General features: G+C 44.0%; 1 pseudogene; it reads left to right on the forward strand.

The window, feature by feature from the left end:
• Positions 1-1,404: 1,404 nt before the first annotated feature.
• LOC104871560 lies at positions 1,405-2,428 on the forward strand (annotated as a pseudogene).
• The last annotated feature ends 8,058 nt before the right edge of the window (positions 2,429-10,486 follow it).

Consider the following 10,486-nt stretch of genomic DNA (forward strand, 5'->3'; position numbering starts at 1 on the left):
CCTCCAAACCATTATCAACCACCTTCTTGAAGCCAAAATTCTCATCCCTACCCACTTCCACCACAACACTCCCAACCTTCCTGTAAAAAAAAACCTGATAGCTCCTTTTGATTAGTCCCTGATCACTGAAATATTAACGAAGCTGTTATTCCCACTCACCTAGGGGTCCCCAACCCCTACACCCTTCTCTTCTGTATCCACCCCTAATACTTGATATTTTACTATTAGATTTCAAAGACTCCTTCTTTACTATTCCCCTCAATCCTAATTCCCAAAAACTTTCCACCTTTACATGGACAGACCCCGTAACTCTGTTCACCCAACAATTCACAAGAATAGTTTTTTTCCCCAGGGATTTCAGGATAGCTCCCACCTCTTTGGCCAGTCATTGCAAAAGGGCCTCCAGTCCCTCAACCGTACCCCTAGCTGCCTGCTCCAATATATGGATGACCTTCTGCTTTGCATCTTCTTGAAAAATGATTCCAGGGCTGGGGATTTAGCTCAATTGTAACCTGCGTTACAAGGCCAAGGTCCTGAGTTCAATCCTCAGTACCCCCCACAAATCTATATCCCACACTATCTTCCTTCTCGAATTCTTGGGGGAAAAGATAAATCATGACTCAGAACACAAAGCTGAGCTGCTACAACAAGTGGCCTTCACCTCACCCCACTTGCTGCGTACCCTCCCCACAAAAAACAGGCTATTAACAATCTTCCTTTCCCCACCACAAAACAAGATCTCCCTTCCTTCCTGAGACTTCTTAGCTATTTTAGACTTTGGATCCCAGTTTTCTTACTCATTGCAAAACCCTTCCACGAGGCTTCCCACAGAGATCCCCAAGAAAGAGTGCCAGAAATAGATTTAATTACCATTTCCTTTTGAGCCCTACCTAAGGCTCCTGCTTTGGCCCTGATCAATCTTAATAAACCTTTCTTTCTGTTTCTAACCAGCAAATAGGAACAAGCGTTAGGGCTACTTGCACAGCCAGCTAGAGACTCCCCCCATCCTGTTGCCTATTTATCCAAACAGCTCAAGCTTGTAGTAAAACGTTGGCCTCTCTGTTTGCAGATCTTAGTGTCGGCTGTGCTCCTTATCCCCAAGGTTCAAAAGATTGCTCTCCACCAGCGAGGAACAGGTACACTCTTCATACAACCTCTCCAATCTTCTCGGCCATTGGGCCTTCACCCTTCTCTCTGGCCAGAGTTGAAGTCCTACACTCCCAGGGCTTCCAACCCTTGGTTACTGTCTGCCGCTCATCTGCCTTGAACCCTGCTGACCCCTTCCCAATACCTGACTCCCCAGACTCCATCCCCCAATATGAATGCGCTGACCTCCTCGATTTTACTCTCACCCATTTCCATCACATAACCTAGGAATATATTCCAGGATCTGCTGACCGGTTTATGGATAGAAGTGCTTCAAAGACGGGCCGCGCCCTAGGGGGTGGGGTGGGGGAAGGCGACCGCCAAGCGCAGGAGCTGGAGCCAGGCGAGCGGAGAGGAGCCGCTGGGGAGCCGGAGGAGGAGGGGAGAGGCCTGGAGGACATCAACGGGAACAAGCTGAAATCATGGCAGAGGGATAAAGCTCCACAGTTAGGATCTTCACACAATCTGGTGGAAAAACCGCAGTAAGTCGTCTTTCTCAAAATGACTGGAAGTAGGATGTTGGCAACAGATAATTTTTTCCAAAATCCCCAACTGTATATACGAGACAGTGCAAAAGGATCATTGGACAGGAAGAAGTTAGAACAACTCCACAATAGCTACAAAGATCCTCAAGATGAAAATAAAATTGGAATAGATGGTATACAGCAATTCTGTGGTGACCTGGCACTTGATCCAGCCAGCATTAGCGTTTCGATCATTGCGTGGGAGTTCAGAGTAGCAACACAATGTGAGTTCTCCAAGCAGAAGTTCATGGGGCCGGGGGTTTAGCTCAGTGGTTCCACCACCTGCCTTGCAGTGCAAGGACCCGAGTTCGATCCCCGGTACCAAAAAACAAAACAAAAACAAGCAGGAGTTCGTGGATGGCATGACAGAACTAGGATGTGACGGCATAGAAAAGCTAAAGGCTCAAATACCCAAATGGAACAAGAATTGAAAGAACCAGGACGATTTAAGGATTTTTACCAGTTTACTTTTAATTTTGCAAAGAATCCAGGACAAAAAGGATTAGATCTAGAAATGGCCATTGCCTACTGGAACTTAGTGCTTAATGGAAGATTCAAATTCTTAGACGTATGGAATAAATTTTGTTGGAACATCATAAATGATCAATACGAAAAGATACGTGGAATCTTAGGCTACAGTGCAATGATTGCGGCTGACATGTCTAATTATGATGAAGGAGGAGCCTGGCCTATTTTCACTGATGACTGTGGAATTTGCACACCCTCAAATTGCTGGGACAAAAAGTACAAAAGTGTAGCGCTAAAAAGCACCTTCTAGAATGTACATAGTCTGTACAATAAATATATTGGAAAATATTTACAGTCGGTTTCTGCTGGCTGAACTGAACTGAAGATCAATCCTCACTCTTCAATCAAGGGTTGAGACAAAACTTTAAGGATACATTTTGGACCATATCATACTTCATTCTTCTTAGGGTGATTTGGGCTTGTCCTCTAGTCTGGGCTGCTCTAAACATTTATAATTTCCAGTGTTGTGGGTTTCATCTTAATATCTGTGCACCATCCTGATTTATTCTCCCATAGGCCTTAGAAACTTTATGGTGACTATTTTGAGGTTTCCATTCTTTCATGAAGCACAATGCTGTCTTCATCAGAAAACAGTTTGGCATAAGAATTAAACATAATGAACATTAAAAAAATTAAGACCACCCCTTCCCAGGAAAACTACACCATCTTGAAAGCTATCATGATAGCCAACTCTCCCTGAGAAGTAAAAGAGGTGGCAGCCTTCCCCACAGGGACAACTTCACAGCAGGTGGAACTCATCACACTCACTAGAGCTCTCTTGCAAAAGATAAAATCATAGATATTGACACAGACTCCAAATATGCATATAATATCTTACACTCAAATGCCCAAATGTGGCATGAAAGGGAATTCCTAGAGGGCTTATTTGGAGGTTCCAGCAGGGGAGAGCAGCTACTCGTATGCTCTTGTTGGAGGAAATGGTCCTTCTTAATTGAGGGTAGTCGTCCTCTTCAACAGTGCGCAGCTTTGGGAGGGATGCACATGGAGTGTTAAGGAAGGAAGAGAACACCTCCCTAGCCAGCCAGATCAGCAGAATCAACCCCTGGCAATCAATGGGGTGACAGATCTTGCAGCCAGATTGCTCTCACATCCAAAAGGGGATTCCTAACTGCAAAAAAACACCCCTATAAAAATGGGCCTCTAATTTAAGACCTTCTAAGGGCAGCTCTTCTATCCCATAGAGCTCAAGTCATTCATTGCAAGACCCATCAAACACCTAACTCACAGGATAAATACCTCAAACATATCTTTTGTGAAAATATTACCTCGTATACTTCCTATTCACCCCAAGAAATAACTCTTCTCAAAGAACAGGGGGCATAACAAGAGGAACAGAAGTGGTTTCCCCATGAAAAATTGGTCCTTCATGAAAGCTCACAGAGCAGATTCTTTTCATCTTTCCGTGACTGGTTCCATGCCAGATTATTCCCTCTGCTCCAAATCCTACATACTCGCATACATCTCACCCCTGGTTTTAGGACCTCCCTGCAAAAGACTATTCCCCATGCTCCATTTGCCAAATGACCAACCCCCAGTGTAACCTCAGACTTCTCCCTTCCCCACCCATCAATTTCAGGCATCTCTTGCAGGCACTGACTGGCCAATAGACTTTACCCACATGCCAATGGTAAAAACAAAACAAAACCCCTCGTTTTCCTCATTGGCACCTTCCTTACATCAAACCAAAGATCCTCCATAATAGCACATATTCTTCTCACTGAAATCATCCCTTGTTTGGACTCCCAACCTCCATCCAAACTGATAATGGACCTGAATTTTCCTCACAAATCACTCAATAGGTAACCGTATTCCTAAATATAACCTGGAAGTTCCACATCTCATATCGACCCCAACCCTCAGGTAAGGTCGAAAAGGCTAATCACCTTCTTAAACAGAGGCTAATCAAGTTTTCCCTCTATTTCTACTTAGACTGGACTAAACTCTTACCTTTAGCCATTTTCAGACTCAGGTCTTCTCCCCACAAATCTTTTATACTCAGTCCCTTTGAGATTCTATACAGAAGGTCCTCATTGACTTCACATTCTCTACCTCCAATTCAAAACTATCCTCCCCTCTTTCAAATTCCTTCCTTAACACCTTTAGGTATCTCATTTGAAACTATGCTGATCCATGCTCCCAAAACTCTCCAACAGCATAGACATCCTCACTCCTCCATCCCTACAACGTGGATACTGGGTACTTATAAAGTCCTCCAACTCCTCTCAGGGACTAAACCCAAAATGTACAGGACCCTTTCAAGTAATCCCAACCACCCCAGCAGCAGCAAAATTAAAAGGTCATTCCTCCTGAGTCCTTTCGCCTCTCTAAAACAGGACACTTTTTGCAGTGCACACCAACTGAACCCATATCCATGAAGATCACCAAGCTGTGTCTTGTGATAGAAGAGATCAAAGATACAGCTAGACAGCTCCATGAGTCTCTTTGTAACTTTGCCCATTTCTTGACCATCCTAATAGAAGAATTCCCCCATTATTCATCCTTTTCCTCCCTAGACACCATAATCTAAGACCTATGGCTACAGGGAACCCTCTTGGACTTCTCCCCAGAACAAATCATTACCTCTACTTCCTATGTTCTCCTGCTCCGATCCTTTATTTCTCAATATTACTCATCCTCTTAACCCCTAAACCATAACACAAGCCCTTCCTAGATGCCTCAATCAGATGCTCTCTCACACGACTAAAATCATCCAAACCTTTAACAACCATCCAGACACCCTGCTGGATCTGCCTCCATCTTTCACAGATAACAGACTCAATCATCCTACTCTCCTTGGAACATGGATAAACACTTCGCAGAGCTACACTTCACTGAGACTGCAAGTCCCAAGGGCACAAACTTACCTGAAGGATCTGACATCTGATTCCCAGGGACACCACAGGGTATCAGGCAGGACCTAAGGGCTCACCAACTGCCACAGCAGGCCACAACTGATCCCTCCCAAAATGGACTCCATGTAACCCAACCTATTCCTCTGTGCGTTTCTCATACCAACTCCAGTCAGCTCTTTAGATCCCTCCCTCTGCAAAGATGCTATTCATTCATCACCTCCCACCTTCTGATCACCACAGCTTTAACCATCTGGGAACGTTTTTTTGCTACCGGGGATCGAACTCAGGCCCTTGTGCTTGCAAGGCAGGCGGCAGAACCACTGAGCTAAATCCCCGGCCCTGTCTGGGAACTCTTTTAGGGTTACTTAGGTATACTTCCTTCCAGGGAAGTCTAAATGCTACCACATCCAACTGTTGCCAAAACAGGGGAAAGGACCCCCTGAAAGAAACTTCCTTAGCCCATGAAGGTGACCAAAAATGCAAACAACTCAGTACACCTGATAGCAAAGTCATCCTAAACTAAAAATTCACTGCTCTTAGCCAAGAGGATCCTGCAGTATTCTGATCAGCCTCACCCCTTTCCCCCTTGACTGCTGCAACTTTTAGCTCCTCCTTCCATATACGGCACAAATTTGAAGCAGTCCGACATTTACTTCCAAATGCACCCCTACCCTTCCTCCTGTCCCAGTGTGATCTCATGGAATGCCTTTCCCCAGGGATGGGCATCTTCTGGGAGTGCGAAGAGAAAGCATACATTTGCTTACCTACCAACTGAGCTGGAACCTGTACATAGGCCTCCTCACTTCCACCCTTTCCTTAGCACTGCCCCCCAATCTACCCATCCCTATCTCCTTCATAACCCCTGCCAGGGCACAATTCGCCATACAGCTGGTCCCTTTAATGGCCACCCTGGGAATAATGACAGGAACTGGAGTGGGGCCCTAAGAGTCTCGCTTTCAAAGTTCACCAGGCCATCAGAAGAACTCACCGATGGACTCAGAGATGTCTCTGGCCAACTGGGATACTTGCGAGATCAAGTAGACTCCCTGGCATTGGTCATCTTCCAAAACCACAGAGGCCTTGATCTTTTCACAAGGCAGCACATGTGCTCTACCCCCAGAACAATGCTGCTGTTACACCAACAAATCCAGTCTCATCAGAGACTGGGTAAAACGCCTTTGTGAATGGGCTTCCAAACTCCTGGAAGGCTCTTCCAATGATCTGTTCTCCTTCCTCTTCATTGGCTCCTACCCTGTCTGGCCCCCTTAATACCTATAACTCTTTTCCTTCCCTGTATAATTAATCTATTCCAAAGATTTTTTTCAGGAACCAAGAGCAGCCATCTCCTGGGCTGCTACGGGAAAACATTTCCAAATGGCCTTCTGTCTCCAAAACATCAAAACCCCCTTTTATCACCTGGTCTTAGCCAGGAAGTAGCCAAGAAATAAATGGTGACCCATTTCCCACACCCCTATAGAGCTCGGACAGGAGCGTACTACCAGTTTGGGTGAGCCCACCTGCCATCTAAGAGAAATATTGGCTTCATTTTACTTAGGTCACAGAGGACACATCAGTAGATCACGGGCAGTCCCCCAAGCACATGTCCCCAGGTTACAGAGGATGCATCAGCAAGCCACAAGCCCACTGTTGCTCCGACCCACCCCCTCAAAAGCCCACCAGAAGTGCTATTAAAAAAGCCTCTTATCCTGCAAGAGACACCTTCTCTGTTCTGCTTGCACAGAGCTCCCTCTCAGGTTTAGCAATAAACCTGCTTGGGCTGTTGAGTTCGCATCCCTCTTTCCTGCTCACTCTTAGCCAATAACCACTAGGCACAGGTTAAGAGCTTGAGCAGCAAAATTACAGGGATCTGGGCTTGAATTCTAGCCTAGCTCTCAAGTTGCAAGAGGCCTTGTACATGCTAGCCAAAGGCTCTACCACTGAACAAAAGCCCTAGACCCCATATGAATTTTAGAATCAGCATGTCCAATTTTGTGAAAAAGGGCAGATATGATTTTGATAGGGACTGTGTTGACTCTATAGATCAATTTAAGAACAATTACTACAGTAACAGTAAACTTTCTAATTCATGAACACAGAATACTTTTTCCTGTTTTTAAGTTGACTTTAAATTTGTTCAACAATGTTACAGTTTTTACTGGATGAGTAAGTCTTGCACCTCCTTGGCTCAATTTATTCTTAAGTATTTTGTTCTTTTGATGCTATTGTAAATAGAACTTTCCCCCCAGTATGAGGTATTGAACCCAGGACCTTGCCCAAACCACTCTATTACTGAACTACATTCCGATTTTATTTTACTTTGACAGGTCTCTTTAAGTTGCTCAGGCTGACTTGATATCTGAGAGTCTTCTGCCTTAGTTTCTTGGTGGTTTTTGTTGTTGTCGCAGTGTTGGTGATGGAGGTGGTACTGGGTATCAAACTCGGGACCCTGCGCTTGCCACGCAGGTGCAGCACCACTGAGCTACATTCCTGGCCCCTTCCTTAGCTTCTTGAGTAGCTAGGATTTCAAGTTTGCCCCACCACACCTGGCTGGAATTTCCTTCATTTCATTTTGGATTATTCATTGCTAGTAGGTACAGATACAATTTCGTTGGTTTGTTTTTGCTTTGTACTACTGGGGAATAAACTCCAGGGCCGGTGCACTAAACCTCATTTCCAGCTGTTTATAGAAACAAATCATTAGTTTTTAAAGTTAAGGGAACCAAGGGGCCGGGGATTAAGCTCAGTGGTTCTGCCGCCTGCCTTGCAAGCACAAGGACCTGAGTTCTATCCCTGGTACCAAAAAAAAAAAAAAAAAAAAGGTAAATTTAAGGGAACCAAGAGATGAAGGGAAGGGGGAGGGAGCGGAGAGGAGGGAAATGAGATTAAAAATGGGGAGGGGAATTCTGAGTTCTGTTTATATGCACCACGTCCCTAGGAGGAAGGTGATTACTATGTAATCTAAACATGTATAGAAATGGTATACGTATCTCCAAAAATTAAGAAATGTCACTTACATGTACGAACTCACCATGAATGTAAAGATTATGTACTACAAACATGTACTAATTTGCTTATTTTTATGGTATTGCAAATAGAGTTGGTTTTTAAATTTTATTTTGATTTTGCATTGTTAGTAGATAGAAATTTTCTATCTCCATCTTATATATTGCTACTTTGCTGGATTTATTTGTTTATTTATTTCGGTAGTAAGCATCAAACTTGGGTCCTTGCGCTTGTGAAGCAGGTGGTGGATCCACTGAGCTGAATCCCCGGCCCCCTGAATTTATTTATTAATTCTAACAAATGCTCATAGTAGAGAGCACTTGCCTAGCACGCACAAAGCCCTGGGTTTGACTCTCAACAGCACAAAAGAAAACCACAACCAAGCTGGACCTGGTGGTACACGCCTGTGATCCCAGCCCTGAGGAGGCTGATGCAGGAGGATCACCACAAGTTTGGGGCCAGCCTGGGCTAAATAGGGAGACACTGTCTCAAAAACAAGCAAGCAAGCAAGCAAACAAACAAACAAGAACAGAAAAACAAACCGAAGAAGTATTAGTACTAACAATTTTGTGGGTTTCTTAGGATTTTGTACATATGAGAATATCTATCTGCAAATATAGTTTTATTTCTTCCTTTCCAATTTGTAAACCTTTTATTTTCTCTTCTTGCTAATTGCACTGGCTCTAAATTCTAGTATAATGTTGAATAGAAGTGGCAGGAATAAACATTCTTGTTCTGTTTGTTATTTTAGGAGAAAAATTTTTAGTTTGTCATCAAGTATGCTGTTAGCTCTGGGATTTTCTTTTTTCTTCTTTTTTTGAGTCAAGGGGCAGTTGTAGACCACGTTTGTGCTTCTCTAGCTTGACATACTTCTGTAACATCCTCCATACCTGAGTACTATGATGGATTGAGTTGTACCTCCTCCATTGTGTCCCCAACTCCAGTCCTTAATTTGACTGTATTTATTTTTTAATTTTTGGTGTTTTGAGGTAGGGTCTCACTATGTAGTTAAGGCTGGCCTTGAACTCACTATGTAGCCAGACTGGCCTTGAATGTACAGTGATCTTGCTGCCTCAGGCTCCTGAGTGCTAGAATAACAGGCATGTGCCACCACACCCAGCTAGTGTGACTGTGTTTAAAAGTGAGACCTTTATGGATGTAATTAAGATTAAATGAAATCATACAGGTAGGCACCTGATCCAAAAGAAATAGTGAAGAGACACGGGACAGCTTTCTAGCTCTCTCTCTACCATGTGAGGGCAATAGCCAGAAGAGATCCTTGACCAGAAACAACCTTTTGGGAACTGTGATCTTGGATGTTCCTGCCTCCAGAACTGTGAGAAAGTAATTTCTAGTATTTAAGCCCAGGTTATGATGTTTTGTTATGGCAACTTGAACAGACTAAGACAATGAGTGTCATGTTACCCGTCTGACTCCCCACCCCTGAAGTACAGGGATGGAAGGCAGGGCACTGGGACATGCTAGGCAAGCACGCTAACGCTGAGCTACACACCCAGTCCTTTTTATTTTATTTTGTAACAAGGAATTGCTAAATGCTCAGGCTGGGTTCCAATTTGAAATCCTCCTGCCTCCGCCTCCCCAGTAGCTGGGATAACAGGTGTACCAGTATGTTCAACTCTGTTTGACCCTTTAAAAGTACTGTAGTGTGTGGATCCTGATTTAAGTGACCATGAAGCCAAAATTGGTTAGGAAGGAAGGAAAATCACAACAGGTTGATGTGGGGTGTAGTTCAGTGGCAGAGCACTTGAGGCCCTTAGTTCAGTCCCTCAATGTGGTGGGGGGGGTGCAGAATAGACAGACAGAGGTGGATGAATAAGATCTTGTTTACCAAAGATGGAAGAGCTGAGGAAATGGGAGGAAGGAAACAAGAAAACTGTACAATGAAATGTCAATGGAGCTGAAGAGATTGAGGAAAGAGGAGGCATGAATGTTAAGCGTTCTGGAACATAAAATGTAGGTCCACACTTACTGCAGGGCCATGGATGAAGGCTGGTGGATGGTGGAGTTGAGGTGAGATGGGGCTCACAGCCTGATGTCATGAGCCTCAAAAGGAAGAGACTTGTGTAAGGCATGGGAGCTGTGAGAATTCTGTGTAGTTCAGGCTGTCCTTGAACTCACTCATTAGCCCAGGCTAGCCTTGAACTCACAGCCATCCTCCTGCCTCAGCCTCCTGAGTGATGGCATTTCAGGAATGTGTCATTATGCCTGGCTTCAGCATTTTCTCCATCTACACAAAATGAGGACAAAATGCTAATAAATAACCAACTTTATTATTTTCAGGTTTATCCTTCCAGTGTTTCTTTTGTAAAGACAAGCACATTTTGTATATTCTTATTTCCTTTTTATCATACACAAAAGGGTACTTTTTTTTTTTTTTTTTTTTTTTTTTTT

The sequence above is a fragment of the Fukomys damarensis genome, unplaced genomic scaffold (genome assembly GCF_012274545.1).
Source record: "Fukomys damarensis isolate Sample0158 unplaced genomic scaffold, DMR_v1.0_HiC HiC_scaffold_23, whole genome shotgun sequence".
In the NCBI taxonomy this organism is placed as follows: Eukaryota; Metazoa; Chordata; class Mammalia; order Rodentia; family Bathyergidae; genus Fukomys; species Fukomys damarensis.